The 19,267-nt window shown below is 40.3% G+C and overlaps 1 protein-coding gene across 10 annotated transcripts in view; it reads right to left on the bottom strand.

Annotated features, from left to right (window-relative positions):
* The window catches only part of NUMB (NUMB endocytic adaptor protein), a 98,239-nt gene that overhangs the window by 78,653 nt on the left and 319 nt on the right, over positions 1-19,267 (bottom strand). The gene's annotated exons all lie outside the window — the stretch shown is intronic.

Raw genomic sequence — 19,267 nt, 5'->3', positions numbered from 1 at the left:
AGACACACTTCACTAAAAGCCTACGCATTTGTCTTTGCTGTTGGTTTGGGGTTTTTTGTTGTTGTTTTTTGGGAGGTTTTTTAAAGTTTTAGTTACTCAGAGTATACTAGGAACAGATCAATTTAATTGGAGATGTGCTAAAATACATATTCCACACCACTGAGCTTTATAGAGCTATTGGAATGAATGCTATGCTCTGCTGTTAAAGAAATATTACTCCTTTTAACTCTGTCTATCAGGATGAAGAGGAGATACCACAAGGCAAAGTCTGGGTTTGTTTTTTTTTCTCCAGAGAGAGGAAAAAAAGTTACAGCAGCTGCATTACCTAAGAGTGGACAACTCTAAACCTGGGACCCACTTTTGCACAGCCCGCTGTTTGCAGACTGAATCAATACACAGAGACAGATTCTCATTAGCTAGGACAAAGGCAGGCTGAGCTATAGTGTACATATCCCCTGCAACAAAGCCTGGGACCCACCCAAGTAGAGACAGCCCAAGTCCACTGCTCATAAAGCCAAGGAGCTACAGAGCTACCTCACAACCTCCATCTTTCTTGGGGGAGCCAGCCCGGGTGCAGCACCAGCCCCACGCCGACTCCCCGGCACTGGAACCACCCTGGCAAATGCAGAGCCAGCAGGGGCCCAGCACAGCTCTCCTCTGAGCAGCCCCTCTCACTTCCCCTCACCCCTGCAAAAAAGCAAAAGCAGACTGGGAAGCCCAGTGAAAAGACACAGCCAGAGCAGCTCTATCTACAAAAGGCAGCATCGCCGAGACAGACCCAGCACTGTGCAGCAGCTACAGAGGACCAGAGCGGTACTGCGGCACAGAGGTCCGCTCAGTACAGAACCAGCTATTGGTGGAAATTGTAATTGGTGGAAATTGTGTGGAGCTTGAGAGCAGCAGCTGTACTGCTTCCTCAGTCCAGCTGGGACCTGACAACACTGCTGGCTTGGATGCACAGTAATAAGCACTAGCCAATAGACCTTGCAGGATCCGAGTTGACTTTGCATCTATGCATCTATTACTCAGCAATCCAGAGAAAAATCCCAAAACAAAAGCAAGTATTGACTATACTTAGGCATTACAAAGGGTCAGAAACAAAACAAAAAATTGTGTCTTAAAGGCTGGATTTGGACCCTAAGCTAACAGCAGGCTATCTCTGATATAACCAGCAGGCTTCAAAGTATGGCAGCCACTAACAGTTCAACATATCAGGATTGAGCTAACAGCAACCTATAGTTGACCTCTTCAGAAAGTACAGAGGATAACCTACAACCTGCAAGTTCAGGCTTTTACGCCATCTGCACCAACAACAACCCTGGCAGGGTATTAAAAAAAAAAAAAAAAAAAATCTGGGTTTTTACAATTTTTCAGTGTTGACAAAATCTGCTCCACTTGGAACTTCATGGTTAACTATAATTAAGGCACTGTAACATAAAGCATTGAGAAGAGGTAAACTGCAATTTTGCCAATGCTAGGAATTGTTTCAGTAGACCTATATAAACTATTGGGAGTCAAATGGTAAATGCTAAATTAAGTCTGTCTTCACTTGTCTAGTTTGTGACTGTACTAACACCAATAGTTTTTCCTAATACCGATAGTTTTTCTACTAGGTAGACTTCACCGACTAAGTTTAAAACACATTACACCAGTTACTATAAACTGCATTTCACAATTTCTTTTGGACTTTGGCAACATTCTTCCCCAGCTATTAAAGTAAACCTTTGAAAGACTTGAACCATTATACTGAGAGTTTCAAAGTAACTGATGTCTGCCTTCATTAAGATAATTAAGGAAGAAAAGCAGAAAAGATTGCTTTAATACGAATTTAAGCAAACACTTGTCTGTAACTGGAACTTGGTACTTTTTATTGTGTTATTAACAATTACTACACCTTATCTTAGTCCTGCTTCATGTGAACACACATTTTCAAGAACGCCCATCTTAAAGCGAAGGAAACCGGTGAGAAATTCAGCCTTTTCTGTTCTTGACACCTAAACTGCCTTCAAGTTTAAGAGCACAACAGAAGAGAGAATTAATAAATACAACCAGTTTTGCACCTTACCAATGAAGTATGTCTCATTACAGATTATCTTTCTGTGAAGAACAATCTGCCTCCACAATCAGTTACTCCAAAAGCACGGAGATCCTCCATTGCAAGTCTGTATGTTTTAGACTCAAATTCTACTGGTAAATTTACCTTTTGCAGAATTTCTTTTGCCAACAGTGCTAGATGTAAGGATACCACATACCAAAATGCTTCAGTATCAGTACATTACCGAATTTCCAGACATATACATTCTTTTCACTATTGCTATTATTTTTACTTTAAGTTCTATTTTGTGACTGAAAGCTGTACTAAGAATAGTACAGAAGACTAATACAAAGCTTATCTGGAGATGGAGACTTCATGTTTGTTTAGTAGCAGTATTAAGACAAATAATGAACTCTAAAATCATCTTACTCATCCAAAAAGCAAGCCCTTTTCTTAAAAGTTGATGTTATCAGTTGTTAATAGGCTAACTCTTTCTCAGTGCTGCTAATACTCTTTTTTGGGAGTATCAGCTTGCATTCAGCTTCTTATAGTCAGAATTTAAAAATTATCACATATCCTTTGAGCACTGTCAATTGGCACTTGTGGTTAACACTGCCGTAGTCCCAGTAGAGTTGAGGCTCAGGACAGAAATTGGAAATGGCCATTTTTCCATCTCTCTGCTACCAACTAACCCAAGATTCTCTTAGCAACCAGGTTAAAATTGCCTTTACAGGAAGGATTCTACAGACAAGGCTTCATATTTTAAGTCCTGTAGTTGAAAAACATTACCCATTTTCAGTCTTTGTTATTTTCCAGCTTACCCAGCATTTAAGAATTACGTTGTCTGCTTCAGTGGATATATCTTCACTCTCAAAGCCAGTCACAGAGGATTTCTGGGTGTTTAAGTCTCTGTATTTTAACACAAATTCTAATTGTTAGATAATCATGAACACTACTAAATTTATGAGCCTGAAAAGCTTCAGTTGGCATGACTGAACTAATTGCAAAATGAAATTACAGACTTGTGACTTATCATAACTGAGATCTTCCCCTCACTTTCGTATCCAGAATTGATTTTAAAAGAATCATGGTAGACCTTGTGGCTCCAGCATCCGTAAAGAAAAAAAAAAACACACAAGCTTTGCAAGTCACTTCTATTTAAACAGACAGTCCTCACTGTGTACTTACAACCTCTAATTACTTAATTTCTTATATTTTTTTTTTCCCCTTGAAGTGTCTTTTGAACACACTCTTTTGTCTTCAGGAACTAATGTATTTTTTAACCCCTGAAAATGAAAAAAAGATCAAAACTAAAATAAGACCGTGGGAGAAAGAAAAAGCTTGTCTTACACCTGCCTCCTCCAGGATCATTGCTTACGTTACCCTAGTGTGGGACCTAAGAGCCACAAGGCAGAACATACCTTGAATAGCAAGAGTTTTAAAGCAACACATTTCTCCACTCATGTTGCTAGTACTTCTCTGGTGCAGACACCATTATCTCTGTGCTAATAAAACAAACCACTTCACTGGAAAATAACCTTGCACTGAGTCCTCCAGTGCTTCTGCAGAAGATCTTCACTTGCACAATTTAGTCAGAGGTCTCTACAGCCTGTAGGTTAGCAATCGCTCTGAAACCAGCACCTGATCTTTGACCTACAGCAGCAGCAGGCTGCAAGTCCTCCTGAAAACACTTGTGAGATTGAAAGGAAGGGTGCTGATATAAAGGCACAAGAGCTGGAAACTATATCCATGTAAAACCTTCCTCTTAGGCTTTGCCTGTTCTGAGCAAGCATGCCTCACTAAGAAAGAAGCAGGAAATGTTGTTTCATCTACTCAGTATGAAAATGTGCCTTTCCAGGATAAGATCTGCCCTTTCAAGTTTTCTAAAAGTTTTAAGCTTTTAAGCTTTCCCACTTGAAGAATAATGGGAAACTGGGTTTGACAAGAAGAAAATTCATTTTAGTCATAATCAAGTTTTATGAAATAAGAGAAAAAAAACTTTAAATATCAACTTTAAAAAGGTGGACTTCATCCAGACTATTTCAGAATCAAACAAAAACTGCTCTCCAAAAGCCTCACACAATGTTTCCATTAATAGGCATTCTCACTTTGAAGACTCTCAGCCTTTTTCCTAGTTCAATTTCTGTTAAACTCTTCACTTTGAAACGAACCTGTTCACACCGATAGTGAAGAGCTTGTTCTGAGAGAAGTTGCATTGGAACAGTTGCAAAGTCAGAATCTGAAGTAGCTGCTATCAGAATTAAACAAGTTGGATAAACCAAGCTGGACTGAAGGCAACTTACCAAAGGCAATTCATTCTCACTATAATTTAAGAAAATTAAGTGAGTTACATAGTAATCATTTCAGGAGGGAGGATGTCAGCAAATAACTTGGATTATCAATTGCTGTCATTACTCTAACACCTCCTTTGTATTAAGCAGTGCTCAAAAGCATCCATTATTTACTGTTTTCTTCGGGCTCAGACTTCCCTGCAGCTATCTTCTTAAGGTAGGAGTATCTCCATGCCTAAGCACAAGTCTCATACTTCACTTTCAGGAAGCCCACTCTGACATCTATCAGCAGAACCCCTGTGCCCATGTACAAGCTATTTCACAAAGACGAAGGCATCACGGGATTAAAAAAATAAAAATATAAAAAATTTTTTAAAAAATCAGTTTCACAAAACAATGCAAGAGTTGCTTGTCATATTCAGAAAGAATTTTGATCTTAGTCTCCAGCAAAACAGGGACAAGACACCTGATTCTGCTTTGCTTGGAATAGATAAAGCCTCTGACTTTAAAAATCTGAATGCCTGTCTATACGTAGAGATTTATGAATTAGTAGAACAACTGGTAGAACTTTTCTAGAAACACCAGAACACCCATTTTTGAAGACACCATCATACAAATAACCCCTCATTACTTTAGGCATAAAACCAAGATTTATTCAACACATGCATACAGCTTACTGGATCACCTTTATGACATTAACACACAGGAGACCTGACACCTCCATTTGGCAAAGAGTCAAATCACAGCTGTGCCACAGCAAATAAGCTGTCCATTTGGTCACACACCAGAATGAAGGGGGTAGGGAGAAAAGTACACACTCTCATTTCTCAAAATTGACCATTCCTACTACAACTCAAGCCCCAATAACGTCCTATCAGTGAATTACTAATACTAACAAATTTAGAGGCTTTTAAAGCAAAGAGTAGGACTAGATTACAAGTGTTTAAATGGCAAAAGCACCTGGACTTTATAATGGCACACACAGTTCTGCATCTGCAATAAAACTGAACCTACAAAAGTTGTGTTGCGAAGTTTTGGGCAAAACCAGACTCCTTTTAATAAAATCAAAGCATACAGAATCCCATTAAGATTTTTCTAGATCAGCTGTCCTCATCACAGAACTAAACAAACTGGGAAACCACGTTTCAAACTCTGCTGTTTACTGCCTGTTTAAAGTCAGACTTGCACACAGCAATGCTCAATCACCACTCTTTAAAGAAAAAGAGACTGCAAACTAACAAAGTCAGAAAATTCCATAGAAATGTTAAGGATAAAGTACTAAGGTATAGCTGAATAAACACAGCAGGCATCTTTACCAGGAAAACAGATCAAAGTGTACTTAATATTCAGTTTCTTCTCCTAAGTTCTATGTAACATGCAAGTGTACTTCAAAATAACTTAAAAACAGTGATTACTTGGCATTTAGCATCACAGACTATTACAGAAAAGTTGGCTGGAGCAGACTGAAATTAAACACTTCCTCCTACCCAAATAAATTTTACTGAGTCTATAATCACACAGCATTTCTTTCATGGCTAAAATTCTTTAGCTCTTCCATAAATACAAGATGTTTACCTCACTAATAACTAGTCCATGTGATGAATTTTCAAACTCAATTGAGCTCAACTATACTTTAGGTTTCCTTGCACAGGCTATTTAAAGCTAACAATTTTTTTTTTCCCCCAGAAATTCTGTACTCTTGGCAGACCTTGTTTGGGGACTAACAGCCTGATAATCAGCTACAACGTTACCAGTCCAGATGTGGGTACCTGGTACTGCTACACCCTTTTGCTAGAAAGGTAAGTGGTAGTTAACATTAAAGGTACTGACTTGATGCTTCAGTAACACAGAACACCGTAACAGAGTGACCATGTCACAGCTATGGCCTGTAACAGGTTAGATACAGTGAATCGATGGTCCCACATCTTTAACAAGTGAAATACAGACTTCTATGGATTGTTATGAACAGTTAGGGCAAGTGGCTGCACCTGCACTCCCTGGTGCCTCAGGGTTTCAAGCACAGAAATACAAATTCTGCTGTGTTTGATGCAGCCTGTCTGAAAGCAAGACCTGATTAAATGAAGAAATTTCACAAACTAGCATATAAATGCTTATTTCCATTAGAGCATCTGTCTCAAAAAAATCAATGCTCAGAGCTCTCTGTATTGTAAGAGGTGGCTCCTGAAATAAATGAGGTTTCCTAGGCAGACTACACAGACAAGAGGTTCCTCTTCCTTCCCCCGAGAGGCAGAGAGAAGAGCAGTCGGCAATGGGGTGAGATGAAAACAGACATTAAGGACCCACAAGCAATAACCTCCTTCCTCTCACAGCCTAAAGTTTGCCATTGCTTAAGCTTTTGTGTAAGTGAAGTTCTCTAACGCACCTGTTCTCATGCAAGCCCAGCACTTGTTCCCTCTAGTCATGGCTACACAGCTCAGGCACCCGACAGATCTCCTCAAACCTGGTACTTCCCCACCACTATCAACCTAACACCAACCTAGCTGCCATTTGACCAAGTAGCTCTCGTTCAAAGCAAAAAGCCACACATACCAAGTAAGAGTGTTACATCCATACACTAAAGGAAAAAAAAAAAGGCGCCCCACAGTCCCCAAGTCAGTCACCACAACTTCCACCATCCTCTCCTCCTTCAGAAGGGGGCCCTGACAACTGCGTTTGAAGGTCATGCTTGCCCTTGGCCCACCTCTCTAGTCCAGTGCATCTTCTATTACATTTTTTTGGAATGAGGAACATCTTCAAAGTGATGACATAAAACACTTCCCCCTCATAAAAAGTTGAAACACTGTACTTTTTCAAGGGCGACTCCTTTTCTGTTTACTACTTTGTGCAACTTGCCCCCCAAAAAACACACAAACAACTTTTTTGCTCTCCTACCATCTCAAAAATCATCAGCATGCCACTTCCACATGGAAATCCAAGCTAGGTTTAACTAGCTGCAAATTATCTTCTCTATTCCCTGCATTGGAGAACCTAAACCAATGTAAACTACGATCCCTTCCCTTTTAAGACCAGGTTGCAGGAGGTGGTTGTACCAATCCAACTGCCTGTTGCTCCCCCTAGTTCCCTTTCTCCCTTACACCAGCGTTTGCCAGACCACTTGGAGACAATTCAGCTCATCACAGCAGCAGAAAATACTCACTTTTTGCTGGTTTCATTGAATGGTTATGGTTTACGAAAGAGTCAAACACAAAAGATGCAGCAGAAGCACATGATGGGCAATGAGACCAGTTCTTCCAGTGGCAGCAGTCAGGTTAAGAATTCATGAGATATCCAGGGCCATCCTTAGACATCCTCAGTAGTGTCATTGCCAGGATCAAAAGTACTTGTTAGTGAACAGGACTTGCTTGGGAAATACATTTTTGAGCTTACAGCTCACACCCCCGGCTGTTTCTCTGAATGTCATAACACTGCCTAGAGGCACATCTACCAGCTCCTTCAGTGGTATTTTAGAAGGAATGACCCATGAACCACAGAAATGTTTTAAACTTCAAAAGAGGCTTCCAACTATAAATCCCAAGGGTTGTAAGCATCTTGCAGCTTACAGTGTGGCACCTTAACCCTAAGAAGTAAGAAGACTCGAGTCTCGTCTCTGTGTTTTATTTGCTATGCTGAGCAGTAAATACCCTTTCTTTTCAATGAGATTCTCACATTCCTAACTGTCCACCATGCACCACACAGGAGAACCAAAACATGATTCACAATCCTGAGTCTGGCATGCCAAGAACCTAAACATTAATTTTGCAAAATTTGTGTCTCCTGGATTTAACCCTAAATAACCTGTTAGCAAATAGACCTGTAGAACAAAATACAAACTAAGCCAGATCTCACAAGTTTGTCTTTCACTAAAAAGAACCTGCACCTTTTGCCTTGAAGTTTCTGTGGGAGAAGGTTAAGGAAAGAAGAAAAGGAAAAAAAAAAAAGAGAGGATCCATCAACCAACCTCCTCTTCAACAAACCTCCGCCACACCATGGAACATTTTAGTTTGCAAAATCAGCAAAGAATTTGCAATTTTCTTCAACATCCTTTACTTTCTGTGTACCACAAGAATTCTATTTTGAATGAGTCCTACGCATTGGATTTATTTCACTGATCGAACACAGAATTATACAATCTGCTACTGTCCTGCCTCTCCCCCTTCCTGTTAAACTGAATTTCTGATATTCAGATGTTCCATTAGTCACAGTTAAAGAAATGTTCTGCTACCTGCTTAAAGACCACTACACAACCACTACACAGACTAACTGCAAAATAAAGGAGAATTTTAAGCATGCTAAACTATTCTGATCATCTTTCAGATAAACCATAAGTGATATTTCTATTCCCAAAAAAATGAGTCATAAAAACCTTAAATGGATGTGAAGAACTGCCCTAATTTTGCTCTGGACAAGACTGAAAGTAATGAAATATGTTACAATCTAAACAGTAACCACCTCACACATTTTCCATGCATCTGAACTTAAATAATCCCAACTCCATTAGGAAATTATAACTGTAAGAAAATAACATATATTAATGACAGGTCTCTTGCTTAAGTCCTTTACAAATCTTATTGGGACTAAAGACCTGTGAGGGGGGTACGGGGACATGAATTCCTATCTTCAGGAAAATAAAAACAACTTCTGAATTTCATGAAAGGAAAGAATTACCATTAAAACCCAGGGACTTCTGTAACCCAGTTCCAAACTTAAAACAGCAGATAATGAAGTCCCCAAAGTAAACGCAGAATTCTGCAATATCTAATTTAATACAGTAATGCAGCTTGCTTTAGCACCTAAGCATAAATGAGATTGATGTCCATACACTCGATACCAGGATTACTAGGGGAACATTACTTTTTTTTTTTTAACAGCCTACTGAAGCTAAATAAGTACTCTTTAATGACACCTGACACGGTGACTACTATTTGTTTGCTTTTAAAAGATGAAAACACCTAATATAGTGCTTCTGAGAAAAAAACTAAACAAAAAAACCCCAAGACCATCCTTGCTACTTCCCTAAACTAATAATTGTCTTCAACCATTCTGACATGCCTAAAAGAAGCAAGAGCTGAGAATTACCAGAATTCAACAAACTACTTTGCTTAGACCTTAAGAGCTATTAAGTCCTGAGTGGAAGGGCAATTCACAGTTACATGTAAATAGCTGTCAAGAGAAGCAATTCCCAGCGTATTCCACACTGGCACCATTCCCCACTTTCTGAAAACAGAATGTCCCAAGAATTAGGCCTGCAGCTTTAAGCCAGTATTGTTTAGAGCCCTGCCAGCCATACATGCCTTATAAATGCTGCACCATATGGTAAACCAAGGAAAGTGCAGTGTAAAAACACAATTTTCGGCCATGAACTGCTGGCGATATCCACAAATGCCACAAAGTATATCTGAAAGCAAGTCTGGGAAGACGGAATTAATTCTAACCTGAATTTCAAAATACTACAGCTATAGCCATTTTACACCTACCATAGAACAGCAGTCCTCAGGATTTGGGGGTGATATGACACAAGACTGGCAGATGCCAGGCCCTTTCCACCGAAGAAACTGGGATAGCAATTCACAGTAGATTGATCTAGCATCTCTGCACAGAACTAGACCAGATGCAATGCCATCTCAAATAGATGAGTCAACAAATCATGAGCTATTTCATGAAGATAAAGGCAACCATAGTTGCAACTAATCAGTTTTTACACATGATATGTCTCACAGCAGAATGCTGCACATTAGAAAGTTGAAAGACTGTCTTTGAAAGCAGAAAGGAAGCTTATGCAGAATTTACCTAGACCAAACACTGAGGCAGTAAACTGAACAATAAGCAGTCATTTACGTAAAAGCCACATTAAGAAGACTGGAGTAAGCATGTTTGTACGTTTTTAGATGTAACTGGAGCCAGAGACAATGCACGAAGGGAAACAAAAAACCCAACCCCATAGCATAGCTCCATAAAAGAAATTAAGTTTCCCATTCTTTGTAGAAAATCTGAAGGAAGGAAGATTTTGGGACTACTTTTTTTTCCCCCAAAGGTAACATTATCATTAGCAAGATAAACCGTATCTTCACAATCACCTCATTAATCATTGTAGCATTTGCCTACATTTTGCCCACACCAATTGATTCCATTTCCCGCTTGATCTAATGCCATAAAAAGCAAGACATCCATTCAATTACTACTATTTACTTGTAGTTGGAAGGCTGCACAGCCTTTACTTGCAGAAACCCCTACTTCTAGGGCTATTATGTGAGGGACAAACTAAGTCTGGCCACTGGACTGTGATATACTATATGGGGAGCAAGGGCTAAGGCAAAGAGCAGAACCCAGTTTGTTCAGATAACATCGTGGCATCTACTAGAAGCAGACAGCAAGACAATGTGGTAGTAGTCAGGAGATCTACCATCACTGATGGATTTGAGATGTGTTCTCATCTCTGAAACCAACATCCTATGGCAAGACAATCAGCAGTTGGTTGCTCACATAACCAGAGCTACAGATGCCTCTCTACTGAAGAGGCACAGAGCCATCATTACCTGTGCCACATTACTGGCGGCCTCGCTCCTATGCAGAGATCACTTATGCATCTAGAAGAAACTCCAGGGAAAGAGCTCCTGAATGCATAATCTTCATCTCAGGTGGGACCTTTTGAGGGCAAGGGAGGCAGGCAGGCAGGACCACTTCCAAAATGTACTAGCTCATAGTTTCATTAGCCTTATGCACCGCATCCATGTCACTTCCTTACAGGAACAGCACAGCCCCTCTGCTCTTTCTCCCCCACCCAAAGCTCCAGTGCCAGCGCTTGCAGAAGTGGAAACAGGGAACTGATCCTGTTGAAAACAAACCTGGAAAAAAGAAATTGTTTTTATCGTTTATTCAATTCCAGAAAGGAATATACAATCAAACAGTCCTGGGATGCTAAACTGCAATCCAGAAGTGCAAGAAGCTTAGCTGTCATCAGGGAAGACTAGAGATAAGTCACAATCCAGCATCTCAGACAATTCCAGGATACATCACATTTCTAAAAAGTTTCTTACCTCTGAATACCTAATTTTTTTTTTTTTTCTGAAATACAGGAGATGAAAGAGAGTAATAAACTATCGAACCAAATTCCTGCGGGTGAGAGACAACATCCAACAGGAAAAGGCAGGCCATTTTGTGGAAAATTGTTTTTTTCCAACCAAGTGACCATACTCATTCACAGCAAAGCACTGCAGTACATTATTAAGAAATTAAGACAGGAAATTGAAGAATAAGGAAATTAAGACAGACTCAGATAGATTTTCATCCTGGATTTCCTCAAAAATAATTATTTTTATGAACATTTTTATCATCCTTAGGATTTTCAAAACAAGAATAACACTTCCACAGTTCACAGGACCTCACTATATTTGGTGTATCTGTATTTCTACCTCAGCACTGCCTGCCTCAGAAGAAAGGAAGAACTAAATCTGCAGTACTAGAATAGCAATTTAACAGTTGTTAAATTAGTATGTGTTAGAGTCAATTTTTTTTTCCTCTTGAATGATGAATATTGTTTACTCTGTAAGATTTGCAAAACTGGGTCCTTAGCTTAAAGTCAACAAATACTGTAGCCAGACAAACCACGTTGACTTTTTCTAGTCCCAGTTACATTCCTGGTCCACGCATGGGCAAGATACTAAACACTATGTGGACATGACTACCTTGAGAACAAACTCTTGCACGCAAAACAAATTATGTCCAAAGCAAGAGTTAATTACACAGAAAATAACTGATTACAACTGAAAATAAAATTGAAGTACAGGACCATGTCTGAAATGTGAGGTAATGGACATGAAATTGTATTATGTCATATACGTCAATAAAGGTCATTTCTGAGGCACAAATTCTGTACCTTTAAGAATAAGGAAAACTTTCAGATAGTACTATGCGTACACTTCTTTAAGAGGGTGTACCCTACCTCACTAGACAGCAAAGAAATATTTATATATTTTGGCTGCTCAGGTTTGTGCCAAGCCAATCTTACAAGCTTTCCTTTAATGCCTTTGAACAATTACGAACATTTGTGTTGCAGTATTGAGGAAAAAATAACAGTGACCTTATTTGGAGGATAACACTCACAGACTTCGAGAACTCCTTATGAAAATCCAAGACACAAAGTATTCAGGTTGGTAAAAGGCTAAGAGAAAACCTAAAAATTATCTTGATGTACCACTGTGCTATTCCTCGGGGCAGCAGAGAAATTACTTAACTTTGTTACCATCCCATTTATTACCGACTGGTGGAGGAGTCTCTAGGCCATCTAAGCTAGCGGGTCAGAATTTGACCAGACAAAATAAAACCTGAAGAAAAAAAAAAGCCACATAACACTATTACAGACATTTAAATGAAATTATAAACAATCCATATTCAATATTAGCATGATGCACCTATCCAAAACACTCAGAGAGTTTGACAAAGCATTCAGTGACTCTTGTCTACTTGCCAGCTGCATACAGTAAATTCAAGACATAGCTTAGATTAAAAAAAATATACAATCAACTATGAAAAGGCTGTTATAAAAATAACTACTTTATAGAAGCTTTCAGTAAATATCCTGGTAAAAAGACACAGGCCGATTGAATTGCAGTCCTTCATTCCCTTGCATGAGGCTGGCTTTCTGCTACCAAGCTAAGAGAAATACGCAGGGCTGCCCAGTTGCTCAAAGACCGAGTGGCTTTTTACAGGCTACTTTCTTTACATATGAAAATCCATGCATGGCACAGTTGAGAGGCACTTTAAACTAACAAATTGCCTCTGAAAAACAAATTCATACCATTTAAAAAAAGAGCAAGTAATCCTAACGTGTAAACAAACATGTATACAAATGTCATGACACACTTTCAAAGCCAACCCCATGCAAATCCAGCTAAAGAAAGAGCATGTTACATAAGAGATGCTTTTCACGTAGACACTGTAACCTATGCAGAAATACCAAAATTTACAGATGCAAGCAAAATTGAACACTTTAATATTAAATTAACCTCTGATAATGTTCAAGGCCTGTTAATAGGAGAGAGTGCACAATTAATTCCAACTATTAACTAGACTGATAATTCACTGGGGGAGAGGGGAAGGAAAGAAACCCCAAAGAGCCACTATATCAGTAAATATCTGCTAAAATACGAAAAGCAAAACCAATATCACAACCACTGAATCCTATAAAACCTGGTCTACATAAGATCTTAAACCAGACACTCTAATTCTCATACACGGTATTTTCAGGCTGGGTTAGGGAATCTGACACACAGGTGATACACATTTCAACCTGAAAGGCAATGACTCAACATAAATGCAGACTCTGCATTGATCGGCACTACAAGGAAGAACCTGCACAGGAACCCCGGCCCAGCACAAAGCACTAAACCTTGACCAGTACCACCTTAATGACAGGTAAATTCTTTCTCGGGCTTTTTAGACCAGATTAAGCCTCACAGGCTTTTTGGAAACAGCATCACATCTCATTCTTGTAAATGAAAAATAGTCAGCAGAAATATCCTGTTAAGCAGACTTTGACAATAAAATAGCCAGCCTTAAAATAAAGTATCTACTTTACAAAGGCCTATTAGTAAAGCAGGGGAAAAGGCTGCAAAATTCATCTGTCCCGCTGCCGAGACATGAGCCAGCCACAACCCCCAGAGCACAGCCTATATGGCTCTGTAGCCCTGCTGTTACAGCGACCTGTACAAATCAAATGAGTATCAACTGTCCTTTTATGAGAAAAAGTACCCACTGATTATTTTCCACAGAATTTAGGTTATTACTTTGAGTAAGAAACAAATATTAGAGCAAAAAGCCAAGCCAGCAATTAAGTTTCATGGGACTACGGTAGTTGGCTATTTGCTTCACATAAACTGTTCTAGCGCTACTGAGTTCCAGAAAAAAATCCAAGAACAAAATTAGAAGATTACTGTTAAACACATTTAGAAGGAAGGAACATACTTGCTTTTCCCTCATACTGTGCATACAAAGTAAAAATACAAATCCAACACTTTTACCATTAGTTACTAAACAAAAGTCAGACCCGGCCTATATCAATTGTGAACCAAGTTTCTATTTGTGTTATTCCTCTGTACGGGGAACAAATTCCCATGTCTCCACAGATTTTTACTTCAGCAGTTGATGAATTAATGCCTTTGAAAGCAGACTATCCTCACTCAAAATCTTAAGTCAACACACGAAGATATCAGCTAACTAAAGACCCAAGCATTTAACAGCCACTAAGCATTCACTTGCAAGGCAAAATGAGTAACTAGGAGAGTTTAGCAGTTACACACTCAGTGGTGCCCATCAGCAAACTGCACAGCCTTGGAAAAGCCAAGGCATCTCTAGTCCTGGTGGATTACAGAAACAAGCTTCTTTGACAGTCTAAAATCAGTTCACCGCTGAGAGTAGAGCCTCGACACAGCCTTGAACTGCATTAATCAAGTTTAAACAACATTAAAAGTAGAAGCAATGAGAGACCCTTACGGTTTGGGTTTTTTTCCCTAGAAAAATAAACTGACTAAAAGGGGTCACATCCAGATTAAGAACAGTTAGCATACATTAAGAGTGGTTCTGGCCAAGTGCACCAGTACATGTTTTTTCGTAATAGCCTCAGTAGTACTTGTAGCTCCTAGATCTGTGCCCTGTGAAGAAGCCCAGGCCAATGACCAAGTACATACCTACAGAAAGCAGTTCTGATTAATAAACTCTCTGGGTATACCTAAAGATTAAAGAGTACCGTTTACAATCCAATTCACCAGGAAGTTCCAGATTGTTGTTTCCTAGAAAAGGAAAGGTAACCAGAAAAAATTCCAAACATTGTGGTCCAAGTCTTAATACATTCTTTGAAACCACTCTTTCACTTAGGAGGATAACAACTTTGGTTCTGGCTTCAATATCAAAACCCACCAGTAAAATCTCAAAAATCCTACAGATTCAGCACTCAAAGAAGCCAAGAGCTTGTTTCTGACCTCCAAACTCTGAAATGAACGGCTTCACATTTTCCTCAAGAGCACCTTCACATTTTGGCATCCATATTCCTCTTTCAGCCAATTTCTCACACACAAATCATTTGTCCTGACACACCTTCAGTCACAACTCTGCAGAAACAGAAGATACATAAATTACTATGCAGAAACATCTTTAAGCCATCACATCTGATAACCACAGAACACCAGGATTCTACAAAGAACTACTCTGTAAGGACAAATGCTGAACAAAGCAATTCAAGTTTTCAGAGAGGTATCTCCTACAACACGCTTAAAAGGATTCTGCATGAATGTGTAACTGCAGTAACACATGACATGATGCCATTTATACTTCTAGACTGATGGCACCCTACTAATGCTTGCGAGTCTCGGTCAATAAAAATGAAAAGAAAAAAAAAACAAAAACACTGCCTCCTGCACAGTGGAATAGTCTTCCTGATCTTGCTTGTTATGAAAGTTTTCTTCTTCTGATGCAACATCTGCTTTAACTACACACTGTAAAGTACATCAGATCAAAATGGGTATTTGATGGATCCCACAATTAAGATGAGAACAAATCCTCTTCCAGACACAGCTGTGTCAGTCTGAGGTTACTGTGCTTAGCCCATCCATAGCTCCTCATCCTCCACTCACTGCTGTTACCACCCACATCAACATGCCAGCTGAGAAAAACAGAAGAACACTCTCCAATTTATTTGAGGTTTTATCAGCCAAGCCAGCTTAAACCAGTTTGCTATAGGTCTTTGTTAATCCAGGTCGTGTTGATGGAAAGATACGGTTCCAGAAAAGCTCAAGGAAATTCAAATCAGAGCTACTATGGCCCCATCTCCCACTGCCTATCTCATTCACTTCAACGGGAAGTCCCATTTCCACCCCCTGACCTGGATGGTCAGTCAGTTCAGAGACATGATCCAGCCAAAATCCAACAAAACAAAAAAGCAATTCATTACCAGCCTGATTAAGTCTCTGACTTTGCTTAACTCACAGCCACAAAGGCTTCCTTGCCAGCAGGGGAAGATGCACAGTCAAGAAGGAGGCAGGACCACCACAGCCCCAGTTTAAGCTGCCAAGTTTCTTGACAAGCTTAGGCAAAACTAAAATAGAGCTGCTTCAGAAAAGAGTGGTCACAGCCTCCTCCTATGCAAGCAATAACATTTGCATAGCCATGAAGTCAGCCAGTTCAGGCAGTTGATCCAACTGAAGCTCAGCGTTTTTCTGTACCACCATTTTCAGCTGGATCAGCAAAGAAGGACTAACAGGGAAAAATAGTTCCTTTTGGTGAAAAGAAATGGAGAAATTGGCCAGAGAAATCAAAGCTGCTCTGGTGGTAATGCAATAACATGACTGTAGAGGATGTATCAAGTCTTAGCTTGATCAAGTTTATGCTTGGTATTCTGTAGGAAAAGAAAGGCAATATGCTCTAATGTCACCTATTAAAATTGAGATCTCTGGACTGAACAAGTAATCTATAATTTTAACATATGCTCACCGATCAACATAAACTCCAAAAGCAAGACTAAGGCTATGATTTCACATTAGTTTAAACCAAGCCTGCTTGATAAGCTGGCAAAATAAATAAGAATATAAATAATCCTTGACCCGTCACCCCCCAAAAAAGAACAAGGTCAGCAGAGTGTCAGATGAGTGCAATAAGTAGGATAGGACCCCAAAGTCAGCAATTACACCACCTTAGGCTGCCATGAGAATCTCTTACCTGGAAAATTCTGTAAAACATCTTTTCTAGAGCACAGAAGATTTAATTTCTACAGCATTAGGACAATTTACTTTTTTTTCCAATGTTATGCACCTCCACCAATATTACTAGCGGAATAAAAACAGCTATAGGCAGAATTCAAGAATCCTGTACGGTGCTGTAACAAGCTCTTACGAACACATGATTAAAAAAAATCTACTACAATATGTTTTCCTGATAGCCCCTATTCCTGGGGAGGCAAGCACTTTTGCAAGGATTTTCACTGTCATTTCAGAAAGTTTTTATCCCACCATGCTCATTATGGTAGGAAAGCAAAGCACTTACAGGTCATTCTGACACGAAGCAGCTATATCAAACTACATAAATGTAATACTTAGAAGTCTTGCGAGTTTTAAGAGCCCAGCATGGCTTGTTGGTTTGGGTTTTTCTCCTTCCTAAATGCATAATGCTGTCAAGCTACTAATACAAAATCAGAGGGTTTCACAATGCCAGAGTGTGAAGATAAACAAATTTGTCTGCTCTGTCTAGTTTACATGCACCTTCAGTTTCCACACGTTTAAGAGAAGTAATAAATGCAGGAAAGTAATTCCCAGGCTGAAAAATAAATTTTCTGCTAATAAGGATTTAAATGGCTGATTTGAATTGCATTTCATATGTATACTTTAGGAAAAAATTTCTTTGATGTGTTACGTTTAGAGTTCTGTAAATCAGAGTTTTCACTGAGGCTTAAAACCAACACCTTAATTACAGATTAAAAAGAGTTTTCCGTAGGATAACTCAGGCTATCAGAAGAGTTTAAGAATCACAGGCAAGGATGAACACATCTCAAATTCATTTTTTTGGACTTTGCTCACGTTATTTTTTTATTTCTTCCGTAAGATTTTTGCTAAGGGAAAAAAAGCAGCATTTCCACAGAGAATTGCCAAGAGATGAAGAAATGGAAAACACACACTGATGAGCAGAAAAACAATACTGTTTCTCTATGGTAACTATTAGCTTCTGCATAATCATAAAGACCGTTTTAGCAGTAACCATAGATCAATAAGTCAAATAGAACTGATGAGTCAGAAATCCATTTAAATATTTACACTTTTTGCTACAAGCCATACCTAGAGTAATATTGTAGCCAAACAGAATGACTGTGCCTTCCATTTTACCCACTCTCCTCATTCAGGAGCCTATCTGGAGAGGCAGGAAGATCAAAAATACAAAACAACAACAAAACAAAACAAAACAAAACCCCTTAAACGGTACAATCAGACATTGTTAACAGTTATAAGTATCTCCTACTCCAGACAGCTGAATTAAGAAATATTGACAACAACCTTGAAAACACAGTAGCACACAGAAATCAACCCAAAATCTCCCTTATCATTTCGTAAACCATTAATGAGTAGGTTACATAAATCTACTGGACCAAAGGAGTTGTAGACTGGATCTGCTGCAAGACGTTAACTCTCTTCTGAGGGATGCATCATTTCATTCTTGAAGACTGTTCATCTCCATAAGTGCAATAAAAGGAGTTAAGCGCATTCCAAACAGAAGCTGCGTTTTAACCCTTCATTATCTACTGAAAATCGAGCGAAGCGATGCTTGCCCGTGGTCAGCGCTCACCCGGGCACACAGCAGCCCTCCGCCTAGCACGCTGTTGCTCATCAATCCCTCCTGCGCGTTGCAGGACGAGCTGAACCCGGCCGTCTGTTCCTTTGTGCAGCCTGGCGGGCTGTTGCACACGCAGAAAGGGACCGGCGAAGCCACGAACCGGGCGAAAAGAGGCGAGTTTCGCCGCTTACAGGGGCCCTTTCCCCTCTAACTCCCGCTGCGAGACCGGGTCGTCAGCGCCCCCGCCTCGGAGCCTCGTCCCGACGCCTCCCAAACTTCACAGCGCCCCAGCCCCGGCTGAGACGAGGCGGAGGATCTCGGGGAAGTCCAAACTTCCCGGAGCCCCGGCGCCCCCCGCTCGCTCCCGCGGCCGCACGCAGGGGCGGGAGGCGATACAAAGCGCTGCGCACGGCGACAGCCGGCCCGGGAGCGGCCGCGCCGGAGGGACCCTCTGACGGAAACCTGGCCGGGATTCAAGGCCTAGGAGAGACCGCAGACACAGGCAGCCCCAAGAGAGGGAGACCAGGAAGCGGCAGCGCCCCGGGGGTCGCTCCCCGGGGCGGGCGGCTCGGTGCTCCCCGCAGGGCCTTCGCCCCCGCGGCCGCACCCCGCGGGCTCCACCTGCGCCGGGCCC

The sequence above is a fragment of the Gymnogyps californianus genome, chromosome 5 (assembly GCF_018139145.2).
Source record: "Gymnogyps californianus isolate 813 chromosome 5, ASM1813914v2, whole genome shotgun sequence".
NCBI classification, from domain to species: domain Eukaryota; kingdom Metazoa; phylum Chordata; class Aves; order Accipitriformes; family Cathartidae; genus Gymnogyps; species Gymnogyps californianus.
Note: the sequence above shows the minus strand (reverse complement) of the source record. Positions and strands in the feature narration are given on the sequence as shown.